The following is a 17,005-nucleotide window of genomic DNA, read 5'->3' on the forward strand; positions in this document are numbered from 1 at the left end:
GGAGGAGAGAGAGAGAGTGGAGGAGGAGGAGGAGGAGAGAGAGAGAGTGGAGGAGGAGGAGGAGAGAGAGAGAGTGGAGGAGGAGGAGGAGAGAGAGAGAGTGGAGGAGGAGGAGGAGGAGGAGAGAGAGAGTGGAGGAGGAGGAGGAGGAGAGAGAGAGTGGAGGAGGAGGAGGAGAGAGAGAGTGGAGGAGGAGGAGGAGGAGGAGAGAGAGAGTGGAGGAGGAGGAGAGAGAGAGTGGAGGAGGAGGAGGAGAGAGAGAGTGGAGGAGGAGGAGGAGGAGAGAGAGAGAGTGGAGGAGGAGGAGGAGGAGAGAGAGAGAGTGGAGGAGGAGGAGAGAGAGAGAGTGGAGGAGGAGGGAGAGTGGAGGAGGAGGGAGAGGGCGATGGGGGACGCGATGGAGTGGCCTTCAACGCCCTGCTGTTGATGAACACCACTGAGGGATTTGGGTGAGCAGTGCCACTGAGGGGGCGTCCACACCAAGGACGATAACGATAAGAACACTCGAATTCAAGTGAACAGGAGCGTTCACACGACAAATGATAACTACCAAGAGAGTTGGATAAGGAGCGCTATCATTTAGGATCACCTTAAAAAGCCATTTTTATCCCCGTCAGTCCCGCGATAAAAAAAACAAAACAACTTTGACAACCGGTCAAGAAACTGCATTCCATTAAAGCATTCTTGGTTCTAGATGCGCAAGGCTGCTTGGAGAGCAGAGGCAGAGCACACAGTGAGCTGAATAACTGGGCGACCACATTGGCCACCACATTGGCCACCACATTGGCCACCACATTGGCCACCACATTGGCCACCACATTGGCCACCACATTGGCCACCACATTGGCCACCACATTGGTCTAATTTATAAAGACGATTTGGGCACATAAGTATGATAAAAGGAAATATTTTTTCTAAATGAAAACCTAATATTTAGCTAATAAATAATGGGTTGTATTAGCTTCTAACACATCCCACATCAGCTACAGCCATTCCTCGTTGGATTCCCAGGAAAATTTAAAAAACTACAACAGCAAATGGAACATGAATTGAAAAAAAAGGAGCATTTGAGCGATCATTCAAATTAGCCTACATCAGTGCAGGTTACAGCCGTGTAAAACAATGAGCACAGTGAGAGGAAAAAAAGATCCAAACCGAATTGAGAAAACATCATTTTTTTTAAACTATGACAAAATGAACACCCCCCAAAAAGGTCTGTGTTAGCATCTCGGTAACAGGCCTACCGCGTGCAGGATGTATTGACCAGTTCATTTGACATTCCGTAGAACTATAAAACAATACACGTTCCTGTAGCGTGGCAGCTCACTAACATTTTATATAGTCATGTAAAATGTATCATAATAATTATGGACGGCCCTGAGCACTGTTTGACACTAGTCTCCAACACCTATCTGTAGTTAAAAAAGGATTAATTCCTGAAAGAACCAGGGAAAGAAAGAGAAGAGATGTAATTGAACCTGGCACAGTGGAGGTGGACCATGATGATGTGTTGTTCAGTAGCTCCCCTGATCCTACAGCATGAAACACATTAAAACACAGGATGTGACACGCGCAAAACACACAGGAGGAATCTAGTCATTATTATTGTGTGCGCCTGCCTGCCTGGAGGGGTGCGTTTTGATGCACAGAAGGAATGGAGCTCATTATCCTCAACTGCTCCGGAAACCCTCCAGGAAACAACACTTTCAGGCAGAAAAACATTATTCTTTTTTTAAAACCTAATTCGCATCACAAAACACCGGAACCAAGATGAATGGGACACGGTGTGCTTTCAACATGACAACAAGAGAAAGCCCATTAACCTGTAGAAGTGGAGTGGAGTTTCCGTCCTACTCCCCCCACTAGGGGTCCCACTCTCCCCACTAGGGGTCCCACTCTCCCCACTAGGGGTCCCACTCTTCCCCCCCCCACTAGGGGTCCCACTCTTCCCCCCCCCACTAGGGGTCCCACTCTCTCCCCCCCCACTAGGGGTCCCACTCTCTCCCCCCCCACTAGGGGTCCCACTCTCTCCCCCCCCACTAGGGGTCCCACTCTCCCCCCCCCCCACTAGGGGTCCCACTCTCTCCCCCCCCCCCCCACTAGGGGTCCCACTCTCCCCCCCCCCCCACTAGGGGTCCCACTCTCCCCCCCCCCCCCCACTAGGGGTCCCACTCTCCCCCCCCCCCACTAGGGGTCCCACTCTCCCCCCCCCCCCACTAGGGGTCCCACTCTCCCCCCCCCCCCACTAGGGGTCCCACTCTCCCCCCCCCCCCACTAGGGGTCCCACTCTCCCCCCCCCCCACTAGGGGTCCCACTCTCCCCCCCCCCCACTAGGGGTCCCACTCTCCCCCCCCCACTAGGGGTCCCACTCTCCCCCCCCCCACTAGGGGTCCCACTCTCCCCCCCCCACTAGGGGTCCCACTCTCCCCCCCCCACTAGGGGTCCCACTCTCCCCCCCCCCACTAGGGGTCCCACTCTCCCCCCCCACTAGGGTTCCCACTCCCCCCCCCCCCACTAGGGTTCCCACTCTCCCCCCCCCCACTAGGGTTCCCACTCTCCCCCCCCCCACTAGGGTTCCCACTCTCCCCCCCCCCCCACTAGGGTTCCCACTCTCCCCCCCCCCCCACTAGGGGTCCTACAGGTTCCTACTACGACTAGATCAAGGGGTCCTATAAAATAAATCAGTAGTTCTATGATAAACTTAACTGAATGAAACAAATTTTTTGGGCCCCCCCCCCCCCGACTTAAAAATGGTCCGTTCAACAGTCTGTGGTCAGACCCATCAATGTCTCTCTGGTGGAGTGACACAGGAAAAGGGAAATTACAACAGTAGAAAACAGTTAGGCTGTGATACGTTTGCAAACTCCCCGGTGTGTCAATGTCTTAATGTGTAAGAAAAGAGAGACACCCGACAAGCCATCTGCCTTCCAGTGTGTAATAACACACAGTAACAGGTCGATCAACATGCCATTATGGTTCAACAAGCTGGCCCTCAGACGTAGGATCCAAGGCAGTCTAGTGTCTGACGTACAGTAGTGCCCTAGTGACAGAGACCTGAGAGGTCTTTTGTCCAAGTGGTGACGGGAAATGTGACACCAACTACATCATAAAATAGTGTTGCCTGTGCATCCCCCCTCCCCCCTCATCTGCTCCCCTAAAACGCTCCCCCCACTCCCCTAATCCACTCCCCAAACAGCGAGTCAGCCTCAAGGCCCACCAGAACTGGCCAATGCTTATTTCAATGAGCTTGTAAATAAAATAAATGATTGAGTAACTTCACAAGCTCCACTGACCTGTACTGTAGAATACTGGCTAATATAGTGAAGAACAAGAGAAACTAAAAAAAAAAAAAGAGAGCCGTGACTGACTGTACTGGCTAGAGTAGAATCAAAGAGTGACTTACTGATAGAAATGTATGGAAGTTCCAGCCACTGAATCTCAACTATTGATACCACACAGTACAGGATACTGAGGCAAGAGTATATATGTATAATGTGTGTGTGGAAGAGAGTGAGAGGAGACTTACTCAAATATAGGAATCTGGAGGGTCTGGGAGTGGGGTCCACACCTAGCTCCTAACCCAGAATGCAATGGTCTTCTCCGGACAGATATCCTGCCTTGATGGCACCCTGCAGAACTCACCTGTGGTGGAGAAAGAGAGTGTCAGTATAGTTTTTTCTTCTTCTTCAGTGTGTGTACAAATCACTGTCTGACAGGAAGACCTGAAGTAACTAAAAAAAGCTCCATTTTCAAAAAGTAAACACATGTGACTGACAGCTTCTGGAATGTCACGTAACTAAAAAGTCCAGCTCTGCAAATTGTTACCTCTCATTCTTGTTGTGATGCGACATTGTTTTTTTAGTGGCCATGCGAATGACAAGACAAGCATTCACGAAGCTCTACGTAAACATGTCGTGTTTGACTAGATGGACCTCCTTTCCAACACGATTCAGGAGTCAATCTTCAATCTAAAAACAACATATATTTCTATATATATATTTTTTTTTTAAGGTTTTATTCCTCACATCCACAAGTGAGAAATGAAACCCAACAGCTGGGAATGTGTTGGAGAAAAATAAACCAAGGCTAAGAACAGCCATCACAGCATGACAGAATAAACCTGAGAGATTAGTGACAACAAAGCCTGACATTTCAGCCAGTCACATAGAGCGTGCTCGTGTGCCACTGACATTTCTGGCCGCTTTCAGCTTAGACCTGGAATATTGTGACAGGAATTGCCCTGCCCACTCAATGTTGTGTCTGTACACTTAAACTCTGCACTCTCTCATACCGTAGCTCTCTGTCCCTTCCCGCCTGCAACAACCGGAAAATCAACGTTTTTTCGGTCACTGCTTCACAGATGTTATAGTGTGTGTGTGTGTGTGTGTGTGTGGTGGTCTTACAGCAATGTCAAAAAGATAAATGTCAAAAAGCAGACAGGACTTGTCCAGTTACAGGTATTACCGTGACTGGACAAGACACAGTTTGGCTCTTACCCATTGGACGTCAATGGAGACATCTGGGTTGTGAACACACACACACACACACACCCACCCACCCACCCACCCCACCCAGGTTGCTTATCCCTGGTTGACCTGCTGACAACAGAAACTAAAGAAATGAAAGATGAATGCCAGGAAGGAAAAAAGCTCTCCTCTCCCCCCCATTCTCCACCCACCCCCCACTCTCCTCTCTCCTAGGCTCTTAAAGGCCCAAAATCCTGTTTATTCCCCTGTTTTATCATATTGTACAACAGCTGATGAAACTAACACTGTAAAAGTTTTTTTTATTTTTTTAAAATCAGTGTTATTTCCTGATTGTATTTTCCAACTAGCAACTAACACAAATAAAACATTTTTAAAATGTCACATGCGTCGAATACAACAGGTGTAGGCTTTACCGTGAAATGCTTGCTGACGATGGAGTTAAAAATAGTAACACAAGATGAATACAATTCAATACACAAGAATGGAGCTACACACACAGACACACATGAAGTACCAGATCAATGTGAAGCTACATACAGGGGGTACCAGATCAATGTGAAGCTACATACAGGAAGTACCAGATCAATGTGAAGCTACATACAGGGGGTACCAGATGTACGAGGTATTTGAGGGATGGACATGAAGAGTAAAGAAACTAGGTATCAGGATAATAAATAATACGAGTAAAATAAAGAATGTAGAAGCAGCATATGAAGAGTAAAATTGTGTGTGCGTCGGTATGCGTGTGTGTGCGTAGCGTATGTGAATGTATGGGGGTTTTGTGTGGGAGTGTCAATGTAGTGTGTATATTTATAGATGATATACATTGCTCAAAAAAATAAAGGGAACACTTAAACAACACAATGTAACTCCAAGTCAATCACACTTCTGTGAAATCAAACTGTCCACTTAGGAAGCAACACTGATTGACAATACATTTCACATGCTGTTGTGCAAATGGAATAGACAAAAGGTGGAAATTATAGGCAATTAGCAAGACACCCCCAATAAAGGAGTGATTCTGCAGGTGGTGACCACAGACCACTTCTCAGTTCCTATGCTTCCTGGCTGGTGTTTTGGTCACTTTTGAATGCTGGCGGTGCTCTCACTCTAGTGGTAGCATGAGACGGAGTCTACAACCCACACAAGTGGCTCAGGTTGTGCAGCTCATCCAGGATGGCACATCAATGCGAGCTGTGGCAAGAAGGTTTGCTGTGTCTGTCAGCGTAGTGTCCAGAGAATGGAGGCGCTACCAGGAGACAGGCCAGTACATCAGGAGACGTGGAGGAGGCCGTAGGAGGGCAACAACCCAGCAGCAGGACCGCTACCTCCTCCTTTGTGCTAGGAGTAGCACTGCCAGAGCCCTACAAAATGACCTCCAGCAGGTATGCTGCTGCTCCATATGTAGTCGAGAGGGACAGGTTTGGTGATGGTGACTCAGCTTTCCACGGTGAGGTCACTGTACGGTAAATTGGTTAATAGCCCAATAACAAAAAAGAGCTTCAAACCTCTGCCAGTAACAGCTAGTTTTCAGTTTCCCCTCCCCACTCAGACCAATCTAAGACAGGCCTAGCAAAAGTTAGCTAAAAAAGCTATTTCTGTCCACTTCAAATGGAAATCTATTATAGTAATGTACTTTAACTGGTACCAAGAAATGATTTGATATTCATATAAAAACAGCTGCATTGGGCCTTTAAATCTATAAGAGGTAAGAGAGAACATGACAACACAGAAACATAAATACCCCGATGAAGACAGGGGTGTCAGGAGGACACCGAGTTCCATACTACACCATTCTGTAACATCCTACTGTCAAATTGTTTAGTCTCATGTTCCAGTTTGACTTTGTTTGTACTTTTTGTCTGAACCTCTCAACAGCTCTCTCTCTCTCGTACAGTTAATGACCGGTTCCCTCACATCCTTACACTAACAACCAGAGGTGGGACCAAGAAATTAGAGTCACAAACATGTCTCAAGTCACAAGGTTCCGAGTCTCAAGCTACTAGACAGCCCTTTACATTATGTTTGTCTACAACATATTTTGATTATGTAATACTTAAATTTTAATGACAAATTCCAAATGCAATGTAAGTGAATTAAATCAATTTCAAGCAATTATGACATACCAAAAAGACCATTAGACCTATGCTAGTAATCATTACTTGATGCCCCATTGCTGGTGAGGTTGCAAACTAAACTGTTCATATTCTTGATCACTAAACCATTTCATTAGAGCTGCATATTTATAGAATTATGGCAATCCTCCCCTCCCTACAATTTGGACGTTTGCGACGGCACACGATTCTATACAATGCCTTGCAAACGCATTCAGAGCCCTTCGATTCCTTCAAACGTTATTGTTACAAAGTTGAATTAATATCAAAAGTGGAATGTGAAAGTGGAAGGAAAATGCTACATTTAAAAATACATTTAAAAAAAAAAATGAATACAAAGTAAATTACACAAATATAGTCGTTGAGTATTCCCCCCCCCCCCTGACTCAATACATGTTAGAGACACATTTGGCATAAATTACAGCTGTGAGTCTTCTTGGGTAAGTCTATACGAGCTTTGCATACGATCCCATTATTCTTTACAATATTTTCTTACAAAGAAATGTCTTGGTGGTAAGAAACTCCTGTGTAGATTTGGCCTTGTGTTTTAGGTTTCTGTCCTGCTGAAAGGTGAATTCCTCTCACAGTGTCTGGTGGAAAGCAGACTGAAAGCAGGTTTAACCTTTAGGATTTTGTCTTTGCTTAGCTCCATCCCATTTATTCTTATCCTGAAAATCTCCCCGGTATTTGCTGGATGTCAAGCATTCCCATGCAAAGACCACCATGCTTGGGGGGAAACAAAGGAAGCAGTTAGTCAGTGATGTGTTGTGTTTGCCCCAAACATATGGCTTTGCATTTAGGCCAAAAAGTATATTCCTTTGCAGTGTATTTTTTTTCTTCAGTATTCATTTAGTGCCTTGGTTGCATACATATGAATGTTTAGAAATGTTTTTATTTTTCCCTCTGTCATTCAGGTCTTTATTGTGGAGTCACTACAATGTTGTTGATCCTCTCCCATTGAACTCTGTAGGTGTTTGTTTTTTTAACAACCAATGGTAACATCCCTGAGCAGTTTCCTTCCTGTCCTGCAGCTCAGTTCAGAAGGACGACTGCATCTCTGTGTTTGGGTAGTTTAATACATAATCCACAGTATAATTATTAACTTGACCAATCACTGCCCTTTGTGAGGTTTTTATTGAACCAGTGCTTGAAAGTCAATAGTTGACCTTACAGACGTACGGTGCAGTCGGAAAGTATTCAGACCCCTTCACTTTTCCCACATAGTTAAGTTAGACTTGTTCTAAAATGGATTCAATTGTTCCCCCCCTCTTCAATCTACACACAATACCCCATAATGACAAAGCAAAAACAGGTGGACATTTTTGCTAATTTATAAAAAAAATAAACATTTACATAAATCTGGCCTCTTGCATCTTAACCAATGCAAGAGGCCAGACACTGAATCTCAACCATCTCAGCTACCACTGCAGTACAGTTGTGTCAAGTTGGCTGGATGTCCTTTGGATGGTGGCCCATTCTTGATACAAACAGGAAACTGTTGAGCGTGAAAAACCCAGCAGCATTGCTTATCAAATAGAAAGGTTTAGAACTTGTGAAGTGTGTGTACAGTGCATTCAGAAAGTATTCAGACCCTTTCACATTTTCCACTTTTTGTTCCGTTACAGATTTATTCTTAAATGGATTAAATGTTTTGAAAAAGGGGTCTGAATAGTTTCCGAATGCACTGTACACACTACAGACATCTGACAGTTCTGACTTAGAACTACAAATACCTAGGTGTCTGGCTAGACTGTAAACTCTCCTTCCAGACTCACATTAAACATCTCCAATCCAAAATTAAATCTGGAATCCGCTCCCTATATCGCAACAAAGCCTCCTTCACTCACGCTGCCAAACAGACTATCCTACCGATCCTCGACTTTGGCGATGTCATTTACAAAATAGCTTCCAATACTCTACTCAGCAAATTGGATGCAGTCTATCACAGTGCCATCCGTTTTGTCACCAAACCCCCTTATACTGCCCACCACTGCGAGCTGTATGCTCTAGTCGGCTGGCCCTCGCTACATATTCGTCGCCAAACCCACTGGCTCCAGGTCATCTATAAGTCTTTGCTAGGTAAAGCTCTGCCTCAGCTCACTGGTCACCATAACACCCACACGTAGCACGCACTCCAGCAGGTATATCTCATTGGTCATCCCCAAAGCCAACACCTGCTTTGGCCGCCTTTCCTTCCAGTTCTCTGCTGCCAGTGACTGGAACGAATTTCCCTCACCAACTTTAAACATCAACTATCTGAGCAGCTAACCGATCGCTGCAGCTGTACACAGCCCATCTGTAACCCATCCAATCTACCTACCTCATCCCCCTATTGATTTTATTTACTTTTTTTGCTCTTTTGCACACCAGTATTTCTACTTGCACATCATCACCTGCACATCTATCACATCTATCGCTACTATGGCCTATTTATTGCCTTACCTCCTTACTCCATTTGCACACACTGTATATAGACTTTTCTATTGTGTTATTGACTGTACTTTTGTTTATCCTGTGTGTAACTAGGTGTTATTTTTTGTCGCACTGCTTTGCTTTATCTTGGCCAGGTCGCAGTTTTAAATGAGAACTTGTTCTCAACTGGCCTACCTGGTTAAATAAAAAGGTGAAATATATATAGATATTATTTTTTATCTATCCATGTGCCTCTGGGATGACTGAGGGCTCAGGGCTGAGTGGCTCCCTGCACTGCATCATAGCCATCTCTAGAGGCCGATCTGAAACATCTGCAGTACTGTACTTCCTTTCCACTGTGCATTTTAAACAGTGAGAGATGCCAACCACAATCACAACCAGTCGTCCTGTGTGGCTTCCTTTGTAAGCACAAAAACAAAAAGATTATGGGTTTCATTTCCACAGGGATTACAAACTAAAAAAAGAGATGTATTCACTGTACCGTAAAGTCACTTTGAATGAAGCCAACACTACAGAAAGACCAAAATGAATGTCAACCATAGGCTACCACTGCCAGATGCTTCCATCTACCCGACACCCAACCATTTACATGAACATAAAAACATCTCTGCAGCTCCACACCATCAACGGAACCCCCCCCCCCCCCCCCGGGGGGGGCAAACGCCAAAACGCAACACCTACCACTGAGATAAGCCCATCTTCTATATCCAACCTTAAAAAAAAAATCAGACTCACTGTTGCAGAAAATGTATCGTAGTCCACTGAGCAATATATATTCATGTGGGTATCGTAGTCCACTGAGCAATATATATTCATGTGGGTGTCGTAGTCCACTGAGCAAGAAATAAATAAATATATATTCATGTGTGTATCATAGTCCACTGAGCAATATTATATCACATGTAGTGACCTCTGACCCAATTGGAATCTACAACATTATGATGATAATCATGTTGACAAGCGCCTCATTGGCTGGTTCCCATTCCAAAAATGCGGTGTGTTGGGTCATTGTCCTGTTGAAAAACAAACGATCAAGGAGCACAAACCAGACAAGATCACTGCAGAATGCTTGTGTTGTGTGTTGCCATGCTGGTTAAGTATGCCTTGAATTCTAAATAAATCCCTGAGTGTTACAAGCAAAGCACCCCCACACCACCTCCTCCATGCTTCACGGTGGGAACCACACATGCGGAGAGCATCCGTTCACCTACTCGTCTCACAGAGACACGGAGGTTGAAAACAAAATCTCAAATTTGGACTCATTAGACCAAAGGACAGATTTCCACCGGTCTAATGTCCATTGCTCGTGTTTCTTGGCCCAAGCAAGTCGCTTATTATTGGTGTCCTTTAGTAGTGGTTTCTTTGCAGCAATTCGACCATGAAGGCCTGATTCACGCAGTCTCCTCTGAACAGTTGATGTTGAGATGTGTCTTACTTGAACTCTGTGAAGCGTTTATTTAGGCTGCAATTTCTGAGGCTGGTAACTCTAATGAACTTATCCTCTGCATCAGAGGTAACTCTGGGTCTTCCTTTCCTGTGGCAGTCCTCATGAGCCAGTTTCAGCACAGCGCTTGATGGTTTTTGCGACTGCGCTTGAAGAAACTTTAAGTTCTTAAAATTTTCCGGATTGACTGACCTTCATGTCTTAAAGTAATGATGGACTGTTGTTTCTCTTTGCTTATTTGAGCTGTTCTTGCCATAATATGGACTTGGTCTTTTACCAAATAGGACCATCTTCTGTATAACACCCCTACCTTGTCAAAACAACTGATTGGCTCAAAACGCATTAAGGAAAGAAATTCCACAAATGAATTTAAGGCACACCTGTTTATTGAAATGCATTCCAGGTGACTACCTCATGAAGCTGGTTGAGAGAATGCCAAGAGTGTGTAAAGCTGTCATCAAGGCAAAGGATGGCTATTTTAAGAATGTCAAAATATAAAATACATTTAGATTAGATTAACACTTTTTTGGTTACTACATGATCCCATGCAGGTTTTTTTCCATAGTTGATGTCTTCACTACTATTCTACAATGTAGAAAATAGTCAAAATAAAGAAAAACCCTGGCATGAGTAGGTGTGTCCGAAACATTTGACTGGTATATACACTTTAGTAAATATTTTCTTAAATCCATTTTCTTAACTGCATTGTTGGTTAAAGGCGTGTAAGTAAGCATTTCACATTAAAGTCTACCTACACCTGTTGTATTCGGGCATACGTGACAACATTTGATGACTCTCGATATCATGGATATAGCGTATGCTACCCGTACCTGTAAACTTCATCATTGTGCTAATGCTAGTTAGCATTAGCTCGCAAACATACCTAACATATTCCTTCATACTGCACGCAGAGACATGAAAAATGGTATCCGTGAGTTCATCTGACTCTGTAAGTAGAAATAATCTCGCAGTATCCCTTTTAAAAAACAGCTAACGAAAGACACCATCTTCACAGAAGCTTGTAATAACCATCAGCTGTCATATCAACAACCTCAATGATGAATCATTAGCTCCATGGGAGCCGAGAAAGGCGGAAAGAACAGTCTCCCCGTCATGTCTATCTAACAAGATGGACGATCATCCCTATTGACGATCCTTATGATTCATTCCTGACCCGGAAGGACGATTTTGGTGGCAGGGTTAATTCGAAATTAAATAGAACAGTTATGCAGCCAAGCCTGGAAATTAGGGATGCGCGATATATCGGTTAACATACCGGAATCGGCCGATATTAGCTAAAAATGCCAACAGTGGCATCGGCCCGATGTCTACTTTAACGCCGATGTTAAAAACCGACGTCAAAGCTGACGTGCATACCTATATAACGTAGGTAGATGAGGTACCTACCTATATAACGTAGGTAGATGAGGTACATACCTATATAACGTAGGTAGATGAGGTACCTACCTATATATAACGTAGGTAGATGAGGTGCCTACCTATATAACGTAGGTAGATGAGGTACCTACCTATATATAACGTAGGTAGATGAGGTACCTACCTATATATAACGTAGGTAGATGAGGTACCTACCTATATATAATGTAGGTAGATGAGGTGCCTACCTATATAACGTAGGTAGATGAGGTACCTACCTATATAACGTAGGTAGATGAGGTACCTACCTATATAACGTAGGTAGATGAGGTACCTACCTATATAACGTAGGTAGATGAGGTACCTACCTATATAACGTAGGTAGATGAGGTGCATACCTATATAACGTAGGTAGATGAGGTGCATACCTATATAACGTAGGTAGATGAGGTGCATACCTATATAACGTAGGTACATGACGTAATGACGCCACGTAAAATGTAGCGCTACACGTGCAACACAGCATTCCTAGCCTAGCCCACAATGTCTGCTGTGTGGATCAAGAAGTCAACATGTCCAGCAGTCATTTGAAAGAGTAAGAACATTTCAGCGAGACAAAAGGTGAAAACCATTAAAGCCAAGATAATGGAATTCATTGCCCTTGACAATCAACCGTTCTCTGTCGTGGGTGGTGTTGGCTTTCGCCGACTGGTCGAGCATCGGTACACACTACCAACTGCGCTATTTTTCAGATGTTTCCCTACCGGAGTTACACAGTATTAGCGTCACTGCTATTAGCTTCACGACATACATACTATGGAACGCCGTTTGGGTCTTTGTGTGTCAAAAAGATACAGTAGCACTGTCAAAGCTGTGCAAAAAACTATGGAGACAAGCAAACACCGGCCACGAACGATGTGTACTATACCACGTTGGTAATAAAGCATAATTTGTTTGACCACAACTTCTAGGGGAGCTAGCTTTAGCTTGGTACCTAGCTAGCACAAATACAAACAGCCTGAAAACAATGAATAGAAACTGCAGTCATTTTCATTATTCTTAGTAATGTTTTAGGAATCTTTGTGAGTAAGTATTCCCTAGGTTGCCACTTGTTGTTCGCCTATTGAAATTTAACTTCAGTTCATGAAAATAAATAGCTAGCCAGCTACTTAACCACGTTGCCTAAAGCTAACGTTATAAGCAGCCAGCTAGCTTCATCTGGCTAGTGAGGCTTGACCGGGTTGTGAAGCTAGCCACACTAGTGGAATTTACTCTTTGTCTTCAAAAAGTATGTCATTGGCAGTGATGCAAATGAATAGGCCTCCCGGGTGGCGCAGTGGTCTAGGGCACTGCATTGCAGTGCTAGCTGCGCCACCAGAGTCTCTGGGTTCGCGCCCAGGCTGGGCTGGGTTCGCGCCCAGGCTCTGTCGCAGCCGGCCGCAACCGGGAGGTCCGTGGGGCGGCGCACAATTGGCATAGCGTCGTCCGGGTTAGGGAGGGTTTGGCCGGTAGGGATATCCTTGTCTCAGCATGTAAAATGTAATAAAATGTATGCACTCTACTGTAAGTCGCTCTGGATAAGAGCGTCTGCTAAATGACTAAAATGTAAATGTAAATGTAATGAATACAAATAGTAGAATTATGCCATACTTTTATTTTGAAGACTAACCGCAAAGTCCACTATTGTGGCAAGCTTCACATAAATGGGTCCGACTTTATAAATTAAGGTTATTTTAGATGACGACACCTAGATTATGTCGTTTTGCTATGTTTTTTGGTGTAGAACATTGTTTGCGTCCATCAAGTAGCTAGCTTTTATTTATGACCAGCACTGTAGGTGCACAGACAACTTTACCAGCATCATAGCATACTGTACGTATCAATGAATCGTTGTGACAAATTAAATACAAGTGATACTGTAATCAATGTGTAATAACTACATTAAAAAACATTATGAACGCATTATATTATTATGTGACGTGCAGTCCTATTCAGGTCCTGATTGGTCAACAAGCTTATTTGAGACGTCCAATAGTGTTATTTGACGTGTATCTTGTTTGACACGCAAACTGCGTTCCATAGAAATCCTAGTTGACAAGGAAGCAAATGAACAATGAAACAGCACAGCAAGTAAGTGAAAGAAACATGTTTTAATAATGTTTTACTGGTAATGGGGACATACGTAAAATGCCAACAAAATAACTTTTCGGTCAGTGTGGTGCGTGTAACCTTTTATTTAACTAGGCAAGTCAGTTAAGAACAAATTCTTATTTTACCAGGACGGCCCGGATGACGCTGGGCCAATTGTGCGCAGACGTAGGGTATTCCCAATCACAGCCGGATGTGACACAGCCTGGATTCGAAACAGGGACTGTAGTGGTGCCTCTTGCACTGAGATGCAGTGCCTTAGGGCGCTGCATCCATGTGTGTGTGTTAACTATTTAACTGTACTAGAATGCTTTTTTTAAAAAGGCAGCAAAAACTTTTAAATATCGGTTTCATTTTCTTTGGGCAAGGAAAATATCAGAAAATCGGTATATCGACCAAAACTGTCATATCAGTGCATCACTAGTGGAAATTGTTAGAGATCTCATTTTAGGATATTGTCAACGATATTAAGGTGCCGATACAATACGTATATGAGACTCTCAATGTATTGTGATTTGAATGACAGACATACACAACCCATGTCTCAATTGCCTTAAGATTTAAAAGAAATACATATATATTTATTTTTTTATCCTTCTTTAACCCATCTCCTCCCCTTCATCTACACTGATTAAAGTGGATTTAACAAGTGACATCAATAAGGGATCATAGCTTTCACCTGGTCAGTCTGTCATGGAAAGAGCATGTAGACCACGTGTCAACTCAATCCACGGAGGGCCGAGTGTCTGTGGGTTTTCGTACTTGATTGATGAATTGAGGTCACTAATTAGTAGAAGGAATTCCCTTCACCTGGTTGTCTAGGTCACTAATTACTAGAAGGAACTCCCTTCACCTGGTTGTCTAGGTCACTAATTACTAGAAGGAATTCCCTTCACCTGGTTGTCTAGGTCACTAATTACTAGAAGGAACTCCCTTCACCTGGTTGTCTAGGTCACTAATTACTAGAAGGAACTCCCTTCACCTGGTTGTCTAGGTCTTAATTACTAAAAGGAACTCCCTTCACCTGGTTGTCTAGGTCACTAATTACTAGAAGGAACTCCCTTCACCTGGTTGTCTAGGTCTTAATTACTAGAAGGAACTCCCTTCACCTGGTTGTCTAGGTCTTAATTACTAAAAGGAACTCCCTTCACCTGGTTGGCTAGGTCTTAATTGAAAGAAAAAACCAAAAAACCTGCAGACACTCGGTCTTCCGTGGAATGATTTTGACACCCCTGATGTAGAAGCTGAGATGTGATTTGCGCCAACATCGACCAATCATGAAACACATCAGGCCTGTTTTCCCCAGACACAGAGAATCGCAGTTGAAAGTGCTTTATTAGTCCAGAAATTGGCTTATATTAAAATAATTTGTGTCCCTTTCGGAAAAAAGTCTTAATAAGTCTCCGGAACCACAAACCAGCCCCTTGACTTAGTCTTTGTTTACATGTCCAACGTTTACAGTGATGGAACCGTTGTCATGGGTGAAGAAAGGTCAAGGAAGGTGTTAAGTTTCCCTCAGAGCAGGAAAACAGGAGACTACTGTTTGGCTCGCAACACAATCCCTGTGTTCAGTCAGCTGACATTTGTAGCCCTTCTGCTTTTATACAAACCACACACACACACACGGTAGGAACAGAGAAAGACTCCACTTACAACAACTTCTCTTGCCAGGCATGACATCTACTGTATACAGATGGCTGCAGCGATCGTTCCAGTAACATCTCTACGTACAATATGCCTGCCTTACACGAATCTGCCAACATATTGCTACAGAGCCACGTCACCATGTCTCTCTACATAACAGTTCAATTTTTTATTTAAAAAACACTAGTTGTGTGTACACAGACCTGTAGAAACTAGGGAGTGATCTAATGCTCACGTTAGGACAGAGAGACAGACAGAGACAGACAAAGAGAGACAGACAAAGAGAGACAGACAAAGAGAGACAGACAGAGACAACACCCATCTAAATAGTATGGTCCCTGGCCTGTACAGAGCAGGTCAAAACTAGAAGGTTGCTTCAAGAAGTAGGGGGGTGATCTTCGCACACACACAGGAAAGAGGCAGCTATCCCTGGCATGGTGTCTATCCAGATTTTCTTAAAAATAATTCTGACTTCAAGCTCAGAAAACTGTGCATACAGGGACACACACACACACACACACACAGTCCCTGACATGCATCGGACACCCACACACTTTCCTTGCCCCTATTCTCTTCCTCCTTCTGCAAGAGTGAATATAACATTAAGCCAGGCACATTTTATACCATTCTGCCATGAAAGAGCCAGAAGCAATGCTGTTATTGGCCACCCGTCTCAGTCCCTCCACCCGCCTCAGTCCCTCCACCCGCCTCAGTCCCTCCACCCGCCTCAGTCCCTCCACCCGCCTCAGTCCCTCCACCCGCCTCAGTCCCTCCACCCGCCTCAGTCCCTCCACCCGCCTCAGTCCCTCCACTATATCCTTCCATTTGTCAAAAAGAAAAGTAGTTTTCAGCTCTTTTTAAAGCACTTTAAAACAACTTCTTCCTATAATGGTTTAGAAGCAATCCATGTTAATTTTTGTCCTGAAAAGGCATTACATTTCCCTTATCTGTGAAAAAGGTGTTAATTCCCCATCCTTTTAAGTATGGTTGGTCATCTTCAGTTCACACATTGACAGATCGTGTTGAAGCACGAAGAGGAATGACAGAAAACAACAAGCAGAGAAATGTTCTGTAGGCTACGCTAACACATTAACCCTATCAGTACCGAGATCCCAGCTAGCCTACGCTAACACATTAACCCTATCAGTACCGAGATCCCAGCTAGCTTACGCTAACACATTAACCCTTTCAGTACCGAGATCCCAGCTAGCCTACACTAACACATTAACCCTATCAGTACCGAGATCCCAGCTAGCCTACGCTAACACATTAACCCTATCAGTACCGAGATCCCAGCTAGCCTACGCTAACACATTAACCCTATCAGTACCGAGATCCCAGCTAGCCTACGCTAACAC

At 44.1% G+C, this 17,005-nt stretch overlaps 1 protein-coding gene across 1 annotated transcript in view; it reads right to left on the minus strand.

Annotated features, from left to right (window-relative positions):
* LOC129861919 (tumor protein p53-inducible protein 11-like) overlaps positions 1-17,005 on the minus strand; it is a 113,513-nt gene that overhangs the window by 91,501 nt on the left and 5,007 nt on the right. Inside the window, exon 2 of the mRNA XM_055933110.1 lies at positions 3,527-3,642. The gene's annotated coding sequence lies outside the window, so the exon portion shown is untranslated. The remainder of the gene's footprint in view (positions 1-3,526; positions 3,643-17,005) is intronic.

This window comes from Salvelinus fontinalis, chromosome 9 (assembly GCF_029448725.1).
Source record: "Salvelinus fontinalis isolate EN_2023a chromosome 9, ASM2944872v1, whole genome shotgun sequence".
Taxonomy (NCBI): Eukaryota; Metazoa; Chordata; class Actinopteri; order Salmoniformes; family Salmonidae; genus Salvelinus; species Salvelinus fontinalis.